The sequence below is a fragment of the Tachypleus tridentatus genome, chromosome 5 (genome assembly GCF_004210375.1).
Source record: "Tachypleus tridentatus isolate NWPU-2018 chromosome 5, ASM421037v1, whole genome shotgun sequence".
Lineage (NCBI taxonomy): Eukaryota > Metazoa > Arthropoda > Merostomata > Xiphosura > Limulidae > Tachypleus > Tachypleus tridentatus.
Window position 1 is genome coordinate 35,208,810 of NC_134829.1, and position 13,693 is coordinate 35,222,502.

Consider the following 13,693-nt stretch of genomic DNA (forward strand, 5'->3'; position numbering starts at 1 on the left):
AATAAAAAGCACTTCACTACACTGAATGTAAGTATCATATAGGCACCTATGTGTGTGTAATACTTTACATTGAGATTAATACCAGACATATTTTCGTAGGGTCCCCGAAAGTGTTCTGTTTTAAGACAAAAATTAAGAGTAAAAATATTTTTATTTCTTGTTTCTGAAGTTCATATGTCATGCTATGCTGTAGCCTATAGAATGCATAATTATTCTCGTGATTCATCTCATACGCACGTTTTACTGACTCTATGACAGCACGAATTGCATCATTAAGCTTCCATTATGTTACGACGTTTTAATGTTTACTGACTGATCGGTAAACAGGTAATACATTACTGTATAGTGGTATGAGTGGTTAAAACAGGTGACCTCTTCAGGCGGCATTCAGCCCTATTCAAGTAAATCACACAGTTAATTCCCCGAGCTCTTCAGTTATATGATAACAACATTCTAAGTTGTGAACATAAGCCCATTCAGCGAGAGATGGAGTGGTAAATGGGTTGATTGAATTAGATTGCCCTCATATTTTTATAGCACAGATGAAATATCATGTGCTCTGCGCAGAAAAGTTGCGCATAGTAACGAAGTTAATGGTTTTTGTTACGGCATAGGCAGTTCGAAGTGAGTGAGTTTCTTTTCAAGTTAATTGAGAACTAGACAATATTTTTTTATTGTTCAAACTGTCTATATAGATAAGCTATTACGCATAAAAATTATTGATTATTTGAGTCGGGTATTTTGATTAAATATTGCTTTGTTGTTTTCGATTTTTTATTTTGTGTTTTTTGGAAAATTTAAAGATTAGCCAAAAACTATAAAGTGGACGACAAATCATTTTTGAACACAGCATACGTTTGCCTCTCTTAAAATATTTTCAACTCAAAATAGAAAAAAAAAAAAAAATTACCAAAGGTCAGGAAATATAATTTCACAAAAGTTAGGAAATGCCGTTCTTGATATAATCCGAAAGCGTCTTTAGGGGTTCTTCCCTTTTTGTATGGGGCTAAACCCCCAAAACCACATAGGGATGATCCTTAGACTTGTGTTCTTAATGTGGTATAATATTTTTTGTCGCCTTGAAGTATTTATTCATAAAGAGATACTGAAACATATGTCGAAGGAACTAATGTCTTATTGTTGTATGCAATGCATTCTACGCCATGTAGTCATTATTGTTACATTTTCTAAGCGATTTGGTGTAAGAAAGTTTTAAATAATCACTCAAAGAAAAAGTACTAAATAGTTTCGAAGATTCATATTTATTTTCCAAAGCACAAGGTGAGATAATTATGGAATTACGATCAGAGCGTATTATGGAGATGGTGTTTATGCTATATCTACCCAAGTTAGAAATGAAAACAAAGAGATAATGACATACAATTTTTTCATGGCTTGTTACCTCGAGCGTTCATGAAGAGAAAATTGCAGCCTCTACGCACGAGTACACCAGACACTACAGTAAAAAAGAAGTCCATTTCATAAAGCGTGTGCCAAAACTCCCGAAAGAGGCGTTGCTACTAGAAAGTCATTTCTGTATTGTGAACTTTGATAAAAAGATTCTCAAAACAGTATTTAGAGCATTTCGCTTATTCTGTAAGGGTGTAATAAAAGTCAAATATATCTTACTTATTAACGAGTATTTAAATATATTATTCTAAGTTTTTGGTTCAACCTTAAGCCTCTGAATGCATTAATTAGGTAAGATATACAATACTTATGTGAATCAATTAACAGAATATGAAAACATTAATAAGGTTTATTCAATGTTTATTTTCAACGTATTGCATGCAGTATTCATTTTCCACTATTCGTCCGAATATTCCGGCCCGGCATGGCCAGGTGGATAAGGCACTCGACTCGTAATCCGAGGGTCGCGGGTTCGAATCCCCGTCACACCAAAAATGCGAGCCCTTTCAGCCGTTGGGGGCGTTATAATGTGACGGTCAATTCCACTATTCGTTGGTAAAAGAGTAGTCCAAGAGTTGGCGGTGGGTGGTGATGACTAGCTGCCTTCCCTCTAGTCTTACACTGCTAAATTAGGGACGGCTAGCACAGATAGCCCTCGTGTAGCTTTACACGAAATTGTAAAACAAACAATTAACTTATTTTTCAGACTTGCCAGAGGACATGTTTTATTTTATTTGCGTCGTTTCTCCTCAGGCTTCTCAGGAGACATTTTGTATTTTATTTGAGTTGCTCCTTCTCGTGCTTATCAGGAGACCATGTTCTTTATCGGAGCTGTTACTCCTCGGAGTTTATTGAAGACAACGTCTACCATTTGTTTTTCTGTACCCAGTAATGATCATGATGTATATCTGTTGGGAAGCCTCGTTACACATTAGTGTAAAAATGTTAATAACTAATGTCTTGTTTCCGTCATAACTTATACTATTATTTCTTCCCTCAGGGTCTTGATGAGGAACAGCAAAATTGATACTGAATTTGATGAGTTCTGGCTTGCAAAATTGTGCTCCGCAGTTTAGGGCTGTGGATGCATTATTAATGTGACAGTTAAATACCACTATTCGGTCATCTAATAGTAACATAAGACATAGCAGTTCTTATCTTTAGCGAGTTAGTTGTCTTCCCTTCTTGCCTGTCTGTAGAAAATTAGGAACAAAATCTCCGAGACAAACAACAATATCTTTATCAGACAGGAAGTGATTGAGGCTTCAACCTTTATCACTAAAATACAGCAGAAAGTAAAAGGTAATATGAAGAATTTGTGTCAAATGAATAAATACGACACGATTTCAGTTTCTGTTACTATTTTTTTTATTCTAGTGTTTGCTGATCTTAGAATTAAAAGTGTACCATGGATAAGCGATTACTATTTTATTTTTTATAGATGATATCATTGTTATAAATACAACTCGGTGACATAGGGTAACTAATGTGTTCTGCAGTGGTTTTATATATAATATAATTGTTTCATTTACGGGATGTTGACCCTCGAATGACGTCTTTTGTTACGTATCCTATTGACAAAAAAACAACAACTCGAGCTTGATTTGTTTGTTTGTTGTGAATTTCACTCAAAGCTACACAAGGACTATGTGAGCTAGTCGTCCTTAATTTAGTACTCAAAAAACTGGAGGGGAGGCAGCTAGTTATCACCACTCACCGCCAACTCTTCGAATATTCTTGTACCAACGAATAGTGGGATTGACTCTCACAGTATAACGCTCCCACAGCTGAAAGGGCGAGCATGTTTGGTGTGACGAGGATTCGAGCCCGGACCCGCAGGTTGCGAAAGAAGTGCCCTAATCATGTGGCCATGCCAGTTCGACTCGAGCTTGGATGAGTTTTCTTGATTGTCCCATTGTGGAAAAAATAAAAAAATAACAGATGTTTCGAGATATGGTTAAATGTATGTGAGTTTGTTACACGGATGTACCGTAACATTATTCAATAAAGTTAGCTGCAACTTCAGCATCATGGTCCGAACGCATATCCGGACTACGAATTCGAGGATTCATGGCTCGCTTCTCGTTAGCGTACGTAAAATCACTTCGAATTTGGGGCTGTGGGTGCGTTATAAGATGAATTGTCAAATTTTACTATGCGGTTGAACAGAAATAGCTCGAACGTTGATGGCTGCCGTTCTTCTTGTCTATCTGATCAGTAGTTGGGACAGGTATGTCTTTGTACAGCTTGCCGGTCGTTCAATTAAATTGTATGCAAGGGCTGAGTAAGTGTAACTAAGGCAGTATTACAATTTTAAGAAGGCATTTCTACGTCTATGTAACTGTATTGAAATAAATCATTTCTTTTCACTTGCGATCACAATCAAACCTGCTTATGCGAGTAGACCACACATGTTATTTCAGGCGCTGTTTGTGTTTGTTAATCCACGTTCTTATTGTATATAAGATGTAATTTTGCCACGTCGATTTTTTAAAGAACGTTACAATAAACTTTTGTAAAATCTGCCAGATGAATTGATAATGACTACTGTTTCCTAATGCCCTAAGTTGTCCATTACATCTGACCTTCCTTTCCCACTGACCCAGTGGAAAGTCTGAGGGCTTATAAAGCTATAAAAGAAAAAAAAGTTTCAATATTGGTGGTGGGCAGAACAGAGTTAGCTCATTGTGTAGCTTTGTGCTTCATAAGTAAAAAATAATCTAAACTCCTGAATAGCCGTGGTCGAAGTTTTGTCTCTGCATTTGTAGACTGCTTTATGCGTTTTTGTAATTCGTACTTTTGTTTTCACGAAATAAAGCGAATAGTTATATTGTTCACAGGCGTATGTGATCTTAATCACAAACGCACCAGCCAACGATTGGACAGAAAACCTGTGAGACTCAAGTGACTTCACATCTATCTGTGAGATCATACAAAATGACACAGTAGTGACATTTTAAGCCAAATCAAATTACAGGTCTTGAGATAAACAAGGTTTGTTGAAAAAGCAAAAAGAAAAAAAGTATGATAAGGTATGATCATTTGTCACACACTGTTGATGGCCTTGAGTGTTCTACGGAAAACATTATATTGGGTTGAGGAATAATTTGTGAGCGTTTTTTCAAGTTAACAAAATATATTCATAAATGAAACGCTTTCACAAAATATTTCATGTCATTTGGTAGATAATTTATTGCTCTAATAGATGGTGTGTTTGATTTTCATATGTCTTTAATTTTTGCTTTCATTTTCAGCTCATTAAATGGAATGTCAAGTGGACAAAATCGAGCATTTTCGACACCATCTGCTTTTCGCATTTAGTTTCTTGCAATTTCGTTTAAAACAATGCATACTATATACCTAGGTATTACATGAAATAAAGTATCATAATAAATGTTTTGGGTGTAATGTGTTCATGCATTGAAGTATTGTATAGTCTTGCATGTAATGCTTGAATGAAATTATTTAAAAACGCTCACGAATTATTCCTCAACCTAATATTACAGAATAATGTTTTTCGGTTACCGTTAAAACGCACGTGAAAATGCTTTGTATTATGAAATAAAAACATAACTGCTCATCATTAACATTTTGAAGGTGACATTACAGAGGCTAACACAGTAAAAAAAAAATTAACCTGTCCGAAATCTGCATATCAGTAGTCGCCAGGGGATTCACTGATAAGTTCGACTCCCCGCGATGGAGAGCGCGTAGATGTGTAATGTTTCGCTATAGCAAACATGCGGATCCTCTATATATATAGTTACAGGCGTGAATCAGTACAAAGGATCAGTAGTTTATCTAAAAATGATTACGTTACTTTCTTTGTTGTTGCTTCATAATTTATATCAAACCGTTTATTTCTTTAATAATCGAGACAACATTAACATGAAGCAGTCTATTTGTAACATAGCTACATTATTTCTACGGCTGTTTTGAGAGTTTTGTGTACCTGGAAAACTAGTGATTATGCAATATTAACTGGCGATACAATGTATATAGACACATATATAACACTATGCAACACAAATTCGGTTCCTGGATAGTGTTATTTCTTTATTGCTTATGTTGTAAAAGTACAGAAAATGGCCATTATTCCCTACAAACTTTGCTTTTGTGACCTAGATAATGAAATTTAGAAATTAACTTATTTTCTATGTAAAAACGGGCAAATCTGCACATTTTCATTTACATAAGGTCTGAATAAAATAACATATGAATCAAGATTTACATGTATTTATACTAAAGTTATACAAAAATATTTAGAAGTGAGTAGTTTTTCGAGATTTGTACTCTAGGATCTTCTTTATTAGTGGTCCAATGAAGACAACAGCTTCGACCTTTGCCTCAGACAGCTTAGGGACGAAGTCTCGAAGGTGCTTGAAGGCTGCAGACTCCTTATCAAGAGCTGTGACAAACTGTTTCATAAGACCCAATTTTATGTGCAATAGTGGGAACAACACCTGGAGGTCCACTAGTGGCTCGCACATGACATTGTGCCTTCCCACAAAGAACTATGTCCGTTGTGGCTAGTGCCTCCTGTTGTAGTGCGCTGCGGTGTCCCTGCTGTCCCAAAGACAAAGATAACAGGGAAACTTGCTAAAGCCTCCTTGAAGTCTCATCAGGAATGCCTCCATTTTGAAGTCTCTGATAACCTCCCAGCCATACTTATCATACTTCCAGGCTTCTAGCAATATCTTGACGCTGTTGTATTCTTCTTTGAGGTGCACCAAATGAGCCAGGGGAAGAGATGGATACTTATTCCCGTTATAGAGCAGCACAGCTTTGAGGCTTCTGGATGAGCGATCAATGAAGAGGTGTCACTCGTTCGCGTTACAGGCAATTCCAATTGCCTCGCACAAACCGGATACATTGTGGCAGAAGCAGAGCCGATCTTGACGAGTGAAGAAACATTTAATAAAATGTCAGTGACCCTCCTCTGTCTTGTGACTTGCACACTTTCATCTGACAAAGCCCACTCCTTGAGCCTAGATATAAAAAACTCGGCATTCGACTTTGTTAGAACAAGAACTCTGATCAAGTCATTGAAGTCTCAGCACTGAATCTACCTGAAATGTTCTGGAAAATGGGTAAATTTGAAAATTGTATTACCCGGGTCACAAAAGCAAAGTTTGAAGAGAAAAATAGGTCTTTTCCATTTACTTTAGTCATAAGCAATTGGGAAATAACACTTTTTGCCCAGGAACAAGAAAAGGTAAAAAATTTGTTACATAATGTAATCTGCCAAAGGTGTTTGGACATAACTTCAACACACGACATGTCACTCCCAGCATACTTTAAACTAAACTCTGTGAATAACACACACTACGTAGGTACGTGGATTAATAGTGTTAAAGTGTGTATATATGTATGTAGTTTTAGAATAAACATGCTAATATAGCGAACACCAGTATGACAAAAAACAACAAAACAGTTCCATGCGTATGCCAATTCCTGTTCCATATAACACCGAAGTTTTCTGATATAGTTCCGATGAAATATTGGTTTCGATGTAAATAATTATTAATAACTGCCTACCTTTAGATTTGTTAGACCTCTTTAATTGTAGTACACGATATCACTTCGCTTAATGCAATGTTTGAGTGTGGCGTTGTGCATATTTAAACTGAAACACTTATCCAATGTAACGTGTCTTTAGCTACCAACACCAGATGACGCTATGTGCAAATTTCCAACATTCGTCTGCAAGCATTCTAGAAACAACAGAAGTTTTTAAAATTGATAAAATTATCAGCTCACCATTAGATTCTTTGGAGATCAAAAAGCTGCTAAATTAGGGACGGTTTAGCGCAGATAGCCCTCATGTAGCTTTACGTGAAATTCAAAAATAAAAACAAGTCAGTGCGTCAGTATCATTAAACATCCATATTTAAAAGTTCAAGAGAAATCTTAAGCCTAATAATGATTTGCTATCAAAAGTCAGTAAGTTCATTCATGGAACTTTAATATGTTGTGTCTTTAAAAACAAACTTGGTTTGATTAAAAACAGTTGTCACTAATTAATACGCCCAGCATGGCCAGGTGGTTAGGGCACTCGACTCGTAATTCGAGGATCGCGGGTTCGAATCCTCGTCGCATCAAACATGCTCGCTCTATATCAGCCGTGGGGGCGTAATAACGTGACGGTCAGTCCCACTATTCGCTGGTAAATGAGTAGCCCAAGAGTTGTAGGTGGGTAGTGATGACTAGCTGACTTCCCTCTAGTCTTAAACTGCTAAATTAGGGACGGCTAGCGCAGATAACTGTCGTGTAGCTTTGCGCGAAATTCAAAACAAACCATTAACTAATAATAATAATAATAAAGTTACGTTTTCAGAATATAAATCATGGTGTTGATTGTTTGTTACTTAAGGTTACGATAACGAGATAACAATGTTTGATTTGTACCGTAACTATCTTTGTCACATATCTGTTAGTCAACTGAGAATAAAGACTTGAAACCTTTAAAACATCAACTTGGGAGAAGAAATGGAACAATAAACCATTTGCTGGTGAGATATTTGTGTAACTTTCAGTTGTAAAGTGTAGTTTGATCATAAGTTAGTAGGCTGTGATGGCCCGACATGGCCAAGCGTGTTAAGGCGTACGACTCGTAATCCGAGGGTCGTGGGTTCGAATCCCGGTCGCACCAAACATGCTCGCCCTTTCAGCCGTGGGGGCGTTATAATGTACGATCAATCCCACTATTCGTTGGTAAAAGAGTAACCCAAGCGTTGGCGGTGGGTGGTGATGACTAGCTGCCTTCCCTCTAGTCTTACACTACTGAATTATGGACGGCTAGCACAGATAGCCCTCGAGTAGCTTTGCGCGAAATTCAAAAACAAACAAACAATAGTAGGCTGTGAAAACTTTAAAAAGTTCCTTTTTTCATGTCATTATTTCATTATATGTCTGGATTGGTGGTGTTTAGATCGAAAAAATATTTATGTCTCTGTCATTATGCTTTTTTTTAATTTGATTTTAAAGTAAGTTGGGATATCAATTAAAATTATATTAAGTACAATGGGAAAATAACGTTGATTACTTTTCATGTATATCAGACAATAATTGTGGTTACCATACGTACGTATTTACGTCTTTATACAAATAGACTCTAAGGCTACTAATGATTTAAGAAAAAGTACCTCAGTTGTCTGAGAGAGGACATTCTCTTCGAACACTTTCAACGCCTTGGAACAAAGAATCGCGCACAACTAGTAGCATTGTCTTGTAAAGAAGGCATTAAAAAAAACATCATGTGGTTGTTTTGATGAATCGTACTGTTAAGTAATTTCCTGTTAACTTATTGTTGTTAACATGCAGTGTCACGCTCTGTTACGCAAAAATAATGGAACTCGAAACTATTTTCTTTGATTTCGATCTGAAGGTTTTCCTATATTGTTGAATTTCATGTCAAGGTAATTGCTATTAAAACTAAGGATTCTTATCATATCGAGTGTACAGGATATGCTGTTTGTATGACGGATTGTAATGCTTGTGCTTCTGTTAGTTCAAGAAAATTTACGTCGCAGTTCCTGTTACGTTCAAACACACCATATCTGTGTAGCAGTGTAGCAGTAGGTACAAGTAACTTCAAAGTTATGTCTCTTGGACTCAACTTTACATGAGCGACAGAACAACTAAACTAAAAGTACTCGCAACTGTATAGCAAGATTGTTAACATGTGACAAATAATCTGTTTACGTGTGACACAATGACGACAGCTTTGAGCAAAGGCAGATTGTTTTCGGATGTCGTGACACTCCCCAGAGACTTTATGTTATTATTCTCGTACATAAACAAAACTGTTTAATAACCGTATACATGTGTATGTTCTGTTTGGATGCTGTGACACTCCCAGGAGAAACAGTATTGTACCAGAACAGGAGAAACAGTATTGTACATAAACAGAACAAATAGCTTAAGAACAGTGCATTTGTATATCTGTTATGGATGTTGTGACACTCCTTTGAGACACAGGTGTTGTTGTTTATAATTAAACACGGTTACACAAAGGGCTATCTGTGCTCTGCCCACCACAGTTATCGAAACACGGATTTTACCATTGTAAGTCCGCAGACATACCGCTGTGCCACCGGGTACATTAAGACATAATTTTATGTGCACGAGTACAACAAACCGCTTATGTATAGCGTGTTTGGATGCCTTGAGACACTGCATTTTTTTTTTTTTTTTTTTATAAAACTGAACTAACATTTTAAAAACAGTACATATGGTTCGCATCCCCGTCGCACCAAACATGCTCGCCTTTTCAGCCGTGGAGGCGTTATAATGTGACGGTCAGTCCCCACTATTCGTTGGTAAAAGGGTAACCCAAGAGTTGGCGGTGAGTGGTGATGACTAGCTGCCTTCCCTCTAGTCTTACACTGCTAAATTAGGGACCACTAATGCAGATAGCCCTCGTGTAGCTTTGAGCGAAATTCAAAACAAACCAAACCAAGCTCGAGAGAAAAGGTCAACCTCGAGTCAACAGGAAAACTAGTAGGTAGAGCATTGCCTTTAGACCCCTGGCACGTGCTTTCAGCATGGTATGTTCTGGGTGCTCACTAGATCCCAGAGTTAATCTTCTATGTACGCGTTCGTGTTCCTCGCATGGCACCCTGCCATTTCGGTTCACCACTTGCCCCCTAGGACAGTAAGTTTTCCTTAGGTCTGTGGCCGCCACCTGGCTTTACGAAACCCCCCTTCGTGACATAAGCATGCCTATGTTAGCCGAAATCAGCCGCGGTAACATAAACGGATCTAACGAACTTTTTTTTTTTATGTAGGTTATGATGGATTAAAGCTTGAGGTGTCGAATGTAATTGCAAAGTCGTATAATGGTAATGAGCAATATTTTACGTCATCGGTTGTTTGATATTTTATTCTTTTCTCGTTAAGAATGCACCTGCAGTAACGAATCTTCATGGAAAAAATGATAGTGTTTGTCGCAATACAATAATGTATTAGTTGAGTTTGATAGTTTTTTTCGTATTTCGTCAGGCACTATTTTGTTATAAAATGAAGTTTTGCTCATTTTGCATCATTCCAGATACGCTGATGTATTTAACTTAATGTTTTAACTGTAATCCAGCATGTTTCTACATCTTTGCCCTAAGCCAGTGTTTCGCAGCCTTTCCCAGCTCTAGGGTATCTTACTTTAGCAGATTATTTCAGTGCCTCAGACTATTTAAACAAAACTTACTTTCTGGACTTGTTTTGATGAACAGTCTCTATCCCGGTGAAAACGGTTGACGGTGCAACTCCGAGCTTCACCGATCTCAGATGCTCTTGTTGATTTTCGATTCTGTCCACAGAACTAATCTGTATATATCTATATATCTATATATATGACACGTTTCATTTATTCATTTAATTATTTTTATCATGAGATTTTTTACAAAATTCTGCGGCTCACCTTTTCTTGTCTGAAAGCTCACCGCTAGACGTGAACGAGGAACGTTGTACAAATTACATAGGTCACGTGACCACTGAATCTTAGTACTTCATTTGGGACCTAGGTAACTGTCGTGAACACGGTACATTATACAGATTACACAGGTCACCACTGGACTGTAGCACATCAGTTGGGTTTTAGACAACTGTCGTGAACACGGTACATTATACAGATTACACAGGTCACCACTGGACTGTAGCATTTCAGTTGGGTTTTAGACAACTGACGTGAACACGGTACATTATACAGATTACACAGGTCACCACTGGACTGTAGCATTTCAGTTGGGTTTTAGACAACTGACGTGAACACGGTACATTATACAGATTACACAGGTCACCACTGGACTGTAGCACATCAGTTGGGTTTTAGACAACTGACGTGAACCAGGTACTTACACAGATTACGTAGGCTACCACTGGATCATAGCATATCAGTTGGGACCTAGACAACTGACCTGAACCAGGTACTTATACAGATTACATAGGTTACCACTGGACCTCAGCACATTGTTGAGTTAAAGCTATTTCGTGTATAATCTCGCTTAACATTTTTCTACACCTCTAGTGGCACAGTGGCCTGGGTGTGGATTTACAACGCTAAAAACCGGATTTAGATACCCGTGGTTGGCAGAGCACAAATAGCCTATTATGTAGCTTTGTGCTGAAGAACCATAAAGGAAAGAAATAACTTTTTTTTTTAATTAAGGGTAACTTCGTTGAACCCTTCCTTTCTGCACATTTCTGCAACGCAACAACTTATTTCAATGTGTAAATAAAAGTTAAACACATATTTCACATTTATTACTTAAATAGATGTTTGGAAGGAAAAAGTGGTTTACAAATATAATTTTTTATAATTGCTTCTCATTACTTTAATAAATGTTTCCGTTGTTGTAACATTTTGAATATAGAATGATAGCGATTTGTACATGTTTGGTGTGCAAAATCAAAAGAAGCGAATTTTACCGTTTGTTGATAAAATCTTTGATCCTACTTTACCTAACGTTTACATCAGTGTTAAATATTGGTCCACTGTCTCTTGATAAAAGCTGAAGTTTCTATTGGCCTAATATTTACATCGGTGTTAAACAGTTGTTCACTTTACCTTGATAAAAGCCGAGGTTCATCTTGGTCTAATGTTTATAATAGTGTTAAACAGTGGTCTATTGTTTCTTGATAAAAGTTGAGGTTCCTCTTCGTCTAATATTTACAATAGTGTTAAACAGTGGTCCATTGCTTCTTGATAAAAGCTGAGGTTCCTCTTCGTCTAATAGTTACAATAGTGTTAAACAGTGGTCCATTGCTTCTTGATAAAAGCTGAGGTTCCTCTTCGTCTAATATTTACAATAGTGTTAAACAATGGTCCATTGCTTCTTGATAAAAGCTGAGGTTCCTCTTCGTCTAATATTTAAAATAGTGTTAAACAGTGGTCTATTGCTTCTTGATAAAAGCTGAGGTTCCTCTTCGTCTAATAGTTACAATAGTGTTAAACAGTGATCCATTGCTTCTTGATAAAAGCTGAGGTTCCTCTTCGTCTAATATTTACAATAGTGTTAAACAGTGGTCCATTGCTTCTTAATAAAAGCTGAGGTTCCTCTTCGTCTAATAGTTACAATAGTGTTAAACAGTGGTCCATTGCTTCTTGATAAAAGCTGAGGTTCTTTTTAGTCTAATATTTACAAATGTTAAACAGTGGTCTATTGTTTCTTGATAAAAGCTGAGGTTCCTCTTCATCTAATATTTACAATAGTGTTAAACAGTGGTCTATTGCTTCTTGATAAAAGCTGAGGTTCCTCTTCGTCTAATATTTACAATAGTGTTAAACAGTGATCCATTGCTTCTTGATAAAAGCTGAGGTTCCTCTTCGTCTAATATTTACAATAGTGTTAAACAGTGGTCCATTGCTTCTTGATAAAAGCTGAGGTTCCTCTTCGTCTAATAGTTACAATAGTGTTAAACAGTGGTCCATTGCTTCTTAATAAAAGCTGAGGTTCTTTTTAGTCTAATATTTACAAGTGTTAAACAGTGGTCTATTGTTTCTTGATAAAAGCTGAGGTTCTTTTTAGTCTAATATTTACAAGTGTTAAACAGTTGTCTATTGTTTCTTGATAAAAGCTGAGGTTCCTCTTCGTCTAATATTTACAATAGTGTTAAACAGTGATCCATTGCTTCTTGATAAAAGCTGAGGTTCCTCTTCGTCTAATATTTACAATAGTGTTAAACAGTGGTCCATTGCTTCTTGATAAAAGCTGAGGTTCCTCTTCGTCTAATATTTACAATAGTGTTAAACAGTGATCCATTGCTTCTTGATAAAAGCTGAGGTGCCTCTTTGTCTAATATTTACAAGTGTTAAACGATGGTCCATTTCTTCTTGATAAAAGCTGAGGTTCCTCTTCGTGTAATATTTACAATAGTGTTAAACAATGGTCCATTGCTTCTTGATAAAAGCTGAGGTTCCTCTTCGTCTAATATTTACAATAGTGTTAAACAGTGAACCATTGCTTCTTGATAAAAGCTGAGGTTCCTCTTCGTCTAATATTTACAATAGTGTTAAACAGTGGTCCATTGCTTCTTGATAAAAGCTGAGGTTCCTCTTCGTCTAATATTTACAATAGTGTTAAACAGTGATCCATTGCTTCTTGATAAAAGCTGAGGTTCCTCTTCGTCTAATATTTACAAGTGTTAAACGATGGTCCATTTCTTCTTGATAAAAGCTGAGGTTTCTCTTCGTGTAATATTTACAATAGTGTTAAATAGTGATCCAAAGCGGGTTCGATCTTGACTGTTCGTTGCAGTGTAAACATATAATAGATGTGCGCTATTT

General features: G+C 36.8%; 1 protein-coding gene and 1 long non-coding RNA gene across 6 annotated transcripts in view; one reads left to right on the plus strand and one right to left on the minus strand.

Annotated features, from left to right (window-relative positions):
- The window catches only part of LOC143250922 (uncharacterized), a 37,642-nt gene extending 26,799 nt beyond the window's left edge, over positions 1-10,843 (minus strand). The window contains exon 1 of the long non-coding RNA XR_013028434.1: positions 10,616-10,843. This is a non-coding gene — a long non-coding RNA (uncharacterized LOC143250922). The remainder of the gene's footprint in view (positions 1-10,615) is intronic.
- The window catches only part of MESR6 (misexpression suppressor of ras 6), a 426,053-nt gene that overhangs the window by 52,209 nt on the left and 360,151 nt on the right, over positions 1-13,693 (plus strand). The gene's annotated exons all lie outside the window — the stretch shown is intronic.